This window comes from Otolemur garnettii, unplaced genomic scaffold (genome assembly GCF_000181295.1).
Source record: "Otolemur garnettii isolate 467f Iridium unplaced genomic scaffold, OtoGar3 scaffold00006, whole genome shotgun sequence".
NCBI lineage: Eukaryota > Metazoa > Chordata > Mammalia > Primates > Galagidae > Otolemur > Otolemur garnettii.
The window spans coordinates 21,345,421-21,352,602 of NW_003852401.1; the positions used below are offsets into that span (position 1 = coordinate 21,345,421).

The following is a 7,182-nucleotide window of genomic DNA, read 5'->3' on the forward strand; positions in this document are numbered from 1 at the left end:
TTCCTTTGAGAAGTTTGTTCTCTAATAAGTTTGTCAGGGGTATGAAGATCAGGATGATGAAGAGGTAGATGATGGAGGCTATTTGCCCAATAGTGATGAAAGGGTTTTCTATGGGTTGACCACTGATTCATGTAAGGGCTAGGAGGTCTACTACGAGTATTCAATATAGGCATTGGCTTAATGGGCAGAATATTATGCTTAGTTGTTTAGCTGTGTGGAGGGATGGGATTAGGGCTAGGACAAGGATAGAGAGTACAAGTGCTAGCACTCCTAGCTTGTTGCGGATAGATCGTAAGCAAATTAGAAGTACCATTCTGGTTTAATATGTGGTGGGGTATTTAGGGGGTTGCCTGGGGTGTAATTGTCTGGGTCTCCTAGGAGGTCAGGGGAGAATAGTACTAGGGAGAATAGGGCTAATAGTAGGAGGATGGCTCCTAGGAGGTCTTTAATTGTGTAGTATGGGTGAAAGGGGATTTTGTCAGAGTCTGACGAAATTCCTGAAGGGTTGTTTGATCCTGTTTCGTGAAGGAAGAGGAGGTGGATTATGGTGAGGGCTGCAATGATGAATGGAAGGACAAAGTGGAAGGCGAAGAATCGGGTGAGAGTGGCTTTATCTACTGAAAATCCCCCTCAAATTCACTCTACTAAACTTGTCCCTATGTAGGGGATTGCTGAGAGGAGGTTCGTAATTACGATAGTGCCTCAGAATGATATTTGTCCTCATGGGAGGATGTAGCCTATGAAAGCTGTGGCTATTACTGCAAATAGTAAGATAATTCTGATGTTTCAGGTTTCTAGGAAAGTGAAGGATCTGTAGTAGAGTCCTTGGCCAATGTGGATAAATAGGCAAATAAAGAATATGGATGCTCCGTTAGCATGGAGGTAGCGAACGATTCAGCTGTAGTTGACGTCTTGGCAGATGTGGGTGACTGAGGAGAATGCTGTGGTAGTGTCTGATGTGTAGTGTATGGCTAGGAACAGTCCTGTGATGATTTGGACTATGAGGCAAAGGCATAGCAGGGATCTGAAGTTTTATCAGGAAGAGATATTTGACGGGGAGGTCAATGAAAGAGTGGTTAACGATTTCTGCTAAAGGGTGTTGTTTTCGAATGTTGGTCTTTAGGTTCTTGTAGTTGAATTACCACGGTGATTTTTCATGTCACTGGTCATGGTGTAACCCCATGTGAGAATGATGGTATATACAATGTTTTTATTAAGTATACTTTTTGTTTTAGGGTTTGTGGGGTTTTCTTCAAAGCCATCTCCTATTTATGGAGGGTTAGGTTTAATTGTTAGTGGTGGGGTTGGTTGTGGAATTGTAATGAGCTTCGGGGGGTCTTTTATAGGGTTGATGGTGTTCTTGGTTTATCTAAGTGGGATGTTGGTGGTTTTTGGGTGTACTACAGCTATGGCTACGGAGGAGTATCCGGAGGAGGATCGAATGTGGCTATTTGGGGGGTGTTGTCGTTGGGTGTGGTGATGGAGATATTCTTGGTTTTATTGATAGGCAAGCATTATTCTAGGGTGGAAGTGGTGATAAATTTTGATGGTATGGGAGGTTGAGAGATGTATAATGTTGAGGGGATCAGGCCTTTTCGTGTTCAATCGTGGGGACAGGTGCTTTGTATAGTTATGGGAACTGATTTTTAGTGATAGCTGGGTGGTCGCTGTTTGTCAGTATTTTTATTGTGATTGAGATTACTCGAGGAAACTAGATTATTAGAATGGTGGTTAGTAGGACTGAGGTTGGGAAAGAGGTGAAGTAAAGTTTGAGGACTTTTTGGTTGGAAATGGTTTTGGAGGTGGATAGGTTTAGTTGAGAGAGGTTTTGGGGTATAGATTTTTCCAGCCAGCTGAGGTCTAGTAGTAGGGAGGATATGTTTTGGCTTAGTTTTAGGTCTAAGTCTGGTAGAAGCCAGTGGATCATTGTAGGGAAGTATCCTAGGGAGTTGGAGTAGGGTGTGTGGGTGTGTTTTAATTTTAGGCCAGAGGTTAGTGAGTTGATTTCTATTGCTAAGTAAAAACCTAAGATTGTTACTGCCATAGCAGTTAGTTTTAGGTAGGTTGGTATGGTTATTTGAGGGGTTGTTATAGGTGGGATATTGTTTGAGATAATGTAACTGGCAAAGATGCTGCCAATTGCTAGGCATTTAATTGAGTTAATAAGTAGAGGGTTGTTTTCATTAATGTTGATTGTTGTGAGGAAACGTGGTTGTCCTAGGAGCGTGAAAAAGATGATGCGTGTGCTGTAGACGGCTGTAAGGGAGGTGGTGATTAGAGTGATCAATAGGGCTTAGGCATTGGTATAAGAAGTGTTTGTGGTTTCAATAATAAGATCTTTTGAGTAGAATCCTGTTAGGAATGGGGTGCTGGTGAGGGCTAAGCTGCCAATTATAAGCAAGGAAGCAGTAAAAGGTATGGGTTTAAACAGGCCACCTATTTTTCGTCATTTAAGTTGTGGCTGATAGAGCCTGAGCATATGAACAGTATAGCTTTAAAGAAGGCGTGGGTACAGATGTGGAGGAAAGCTAGGTGTGGCTGGTTGATGCCAATGGTTACTATCATTAGTCCGAGTTGGCTTGAGGTGGTAAAAGCTACAATTTTTTAAATATCATTTTGGGTTAAGGCACAGATAGCTGTGAATAGTGTTGTAATAGCACCTAAGCATTAGGTTATAGTCTGGACTGTCTTGTTGCAGGGGGTAGAATCGAATGAGTAAGAATACTCCTGTGACAACTATCGTGCTGGAGTGGAGTAGGGCTGAGACAGGAGTAGGGCCTTCTATTGCTGATGAGAATCAGGGGTGTAAGCCAAATTGAGCAGATTTTCCTGTGGCTGCTAACAGGAGGCCTAGTAAGGGCGGGGTTTCGGTGTTGGGGTTAAGAATAAGTATTTGTATTTCTCATGAATTAGAGTGAAGCAGGAATCAGGTTATTGCTAGGATAAACCTGATGTCTCCGATATGATTAAATAAGACAGCCTGTAGGGCCGCTATATTGGCGTCTGTGCGACCATATCATCATCCGATTAATAGGAAGGACATGATTCCTACACCCTCCCACCCGATGAATAGTTGGAAGAAATTATTTGAGGTTACTAGAATTATTATGGTGATGAGAAAAAGGAGGAGGTATTTAAAGAATTGGTTTATTTGTGGGTCAGAGTGTATGTATCATATTGAGAACTCTATAATGGACCATGTTACAAACAAGGCAATGGGTAGGAATAGTATGGAGAAATAATCTAGTTTTAGGCTAGTTGAGAGTTTTAGTGTTTGTATTATTGTTCAGTGTCAGTCGGTAATGGTTGAGTCTCGGCCTAAGTAGATAAATAATAAGGCTGGGACAAGGCTGGTCATGAAGGCAGGTGAAATTAATGACTTTACAAGGTTTGGGAAGGAAGCGTTGTTGTGGGTATTGGTCAAGGTCAGTAAAATAGGTGAGACTAGGGTGATTAGAGTAGTAAAAGTTATTGTTGGGAGTACTATGTTGATTACTTTTATTTGGAGTTGCACCAATTTTTTGGTTCCTAAGACCAATGGATAACTTCTATCCTTTAAAAGCTAAGAAAGCCATATTGTTATACTCGGGAGCATGAGTTAGCAGTTCTTGCATCTTTCTTGGTAAATAAGAAGGTTAAATCTTCTGTTGTTAGACTCACAATCTAATGTTTTAGTTAAACTATATTTATAAAGTATAAGTCCTAGGATGATTTTTGGGTTAAGGGATAGGGATAATAGGGGTAGTATATGTATTGATATTAGAGTGTTTTCTCGTGTAAAGGATGGTTTGATGCTGTAGGTGTGTTATGTAGGTTTTCCTCGTTGTGTGGAGATGAATATGTAAAGGGAGTAGAGGGCTGTGCTAAATGTGTTCAGTCCTGTTAGTAGAATGGATAGTTTAGACCATGAAAATGACGCGATAATAATGACTAGTTCTCCAATGAGGTTAATAGTGGGGGGTAGAGCTAGGTTTGTGAGGCTTGCTATTAGTCATCAGAGCGCTATTAGGGGAAGTAGTGATTGTAATCCTTGGGCTAGGATTATAGTTTGGCTGTGGATGCACTGGTAATTGGAGTTGGCTAGACAAAACATTATAGATGAAGTGAGTCCATGGGCAAGCATTAGGGCAGTTGCCCCTATGAAACTTCATGGAGTTTGGATAAGTATTACTACAATGACCAGAGCTATGTGGCTTACTGAGGAGTAGGCAATTAGCGATTTTAGGTCTGTCTGGCATAAGCATATGGAACTGGTTATAATTATTCCTCATAGAGATAAGAAAAGGGTAGGACATGAGGTCTGCGAGAGGGCTGAAGATATTGGTAATTCGTATCATTTCATAGCCACCTAGTTTAAGCAGGATTGCTGCTAAGACTATTGACCTGGCGATTGGGGCTTCTATGTGGGCTTTGGGTAGTCATAGATGGGTGCTGTATAGGGGCATTTTGACTAGGAAGGCTAGTATGCATGCTATTCTTGTCAGGTTGTTGGATCATGGGTAGGTTGATATGTCTTGGAAATAAAGGGATAGGATTGACAGATTTAATGATCCTATGGAGTTTGGGGTGTGGATTAGGACTATTAGTAAGGGTAATGATCCTAGGAGAGTGTAGAATAAGAAGTACAATCCTGCGTTTAGTCATTATGTTTGGTTTCCTCATTGGGTAATAATAATTAGAGTAGGGATAAGTGTAGTTTCGAATAAGATATAGAACAGGATTAGTTCAGATGCTGAGAATGTGATAATTAAAAATGCTTATAGGGAGATCAGATGTAGAGTTTTTTTCGTGTTAATGGCTCTTTGGACAGGTGATGTTGGTTTGCTATAATTATTAGTGGGAGAAGTCATATTGTTAAGATTAATAGAGGGGTTGACAGGGTGTCAGAGGAGTATGTTGTAGAGAAATTTTTTTTTTTTTTTTTGAGACAGAGACTCAAGCTGTCCCCCTGGGTAGAGTGCCGTGGCATTACAGCTCACAGCAACCTCCAACTCCGGGGCTCAAGCGAGTCTCCTGCCTCCGCCTCCCAAGTAGCTGGGACCACAGGCGCCCGCCACAACGCCCGGCTATTTTTTGGTTGCAGCCGTCATTGTTGTTTGGCGGGTCCGGGCTGGGGATTCGAACCTGTCACCTTAGGTGTACGTGGCTGGTGCCTTAGCCAGTTGAGCTATAGGCGCCGAGCCTGTAGTAGAGAAATTAAGGTAGCTGTTTGGTTGGTGGAGAAGGTATAGGCTGATGGAGCTGATTATAAACCTGTAAGTTGTGATGTTAGTTCATAGTGTGCGGTGGTGAGAAAATCAGGTTACTGGGATTAGTATGATTGTTGGGATGATGATCTTTAGCACTGGAGAAGGTTTAGGTTTGAGTGTAATCTATGCCATAGATATTTGATACTATTACTAGAAGCGCTAGTCCCACAGCAGCTTCGCAGGTGGCGAATACTAGTCGAATAACTGGGGTAACTGTAGCTAGTGAAAAGTGTAGGTTTAGAATGGTGAGGCTGGGGAGGATGAATATGGATAACATTATTCCCTCTAGGCATAATAGGGATGATATAAGGTGTTATCGGTAGATTAATACACCTAGCAGGGCTGTGATGAAAGCTAAGACGTTTATGGAGACTGAGGGCATAGATGGTAATTATGAGTAGCAGTCATAATTTAATGAGTCAAAATCACTTGTTTTGTTTAAACTAATTACCATATTCTTGCCACTCTAGGCCTTTTTGGACTCACTCATAGGCTAACCCCAGAGCCAGGATTATGATCAGCAAGAACATTATGGTGAGTATTAAGTTGAGCATGTGGGTCTGTAGGGCTCATGGGAGAGGTAGTAGGAGGGCATTTTCTAGGTTGAATAAGAGGAATGTGATGGCTACTGGGAAGAATTTCATGGAGAGGGGTAGGCAAGCAGAGCCTGTGGGGTCAAAACCACATTCGTAGGGACTGTATTTTTCTGTGTAAATATTTAGTTGAGGGAGTCAAAATGCCACTATAACTAAGACTGAGGCTAAGGCGGCCTTAATGATTAGTAGTACTATAGTGTTGATTACTCTTTTTCGGTCTTGCCCAAATCCTATTGATTGGAAGTCAATTTAGTTATACTAAAAGAGCATGAGCCTCATGAGTAAATGGATATATACAGGAATACATACAGGAATAGTACGAAGTGTCAGTACCATGCTGTGGCTTCGAAATCGAAATGGTGTTTGGATGTGAAGTGGAACTTTAGTTGGCAGAGGAGGCAAATAGTTAGGAAGGTTGATCTGATGATAATGTGAAGTCTGTGGAAGCCTGTGGCCATGAAAAATGTTGAGCCAAAGACTCCATCTGAGATGGTGAACGGGGTTTCAAAATGCTCTGATGCTTGAAGAAGTGTGCAGTACAGGCCTAGGGCGATAGTAGCAGACAGAGCCTGAGTTATATGTTTACAATGCCCTTCTATAAGACTATGGTGTGCTCAAGTGATTGAGACTCCAGAGGCTAGAAGGACTGCTGTGTTTAGCAATGGGACTTCTAGTGGGTTAGTGGGCTAATGCCTGTTGGGGGTCATCTGCCTCCTAATTCTGGGGTAGGAGCCAGACTAGAGTGGTAGAATGATCAGAAGAAGCCTGCAAAGAAGAATACCTCTGAGACAATAAAGAGGATTATTCCATAGCGATGTCCTTTCTGGACTGTCGGGGTGTGGTGGCCCTGGAATGTGCCTTCTCGTACAATGTCTCGTCATCATTGAAGCATTGTCAGGGTGTTTGCTAGGAGCCCCAGAGTGAGCAGAGTAGCGTTGTTAAAGTGAAATCATATGATTAGGCCAGATGTCATTAGGAGGGCTGATAGGGCTCCTGTTGGAGGTCACGGGCTTGGGTTTACTATATGGTAGGAGTGCGTTTGGTGGGTCATTATGTGTTGTCATGTAAGTATAAGCTAACTAGTAGTGTAAATACATATGCTTGAATAAGGGCGACTGCAAACTCTAATGCTGAGAGTAGGATTAGGATGATGAATGTAATTGAAGCTGTGGTAGGGCTAATTGATATGAGTGCTAGTGTGGCCTCTCCAATTAGGTGCATGAGAAGGTGTCCTGCTGTGATGTTGGCAGTTAGTCGCACAGCTAGAGCCACAGGTTGGATAAAGAGGCTAATAGTTTTGATAAGAACTAGGGATTAGAGGGGGAGGTGTTCCTTGT

The 7,182-nt window shown here is 42.2% G+C and overlaps 1 pseudogene; it reads right to left on the reverse strand.

Moving 5' to 3' along the window:
* Positions 1 to 1,670: 1,670 nt before the first annotated feature.
* Positions 1,671 to 4,151, reverse strand: LOC111722635 (annotated as a pseudogene).
* Positions 4,152 to 7,182: the final 3,031 nt, after the last annotated feature.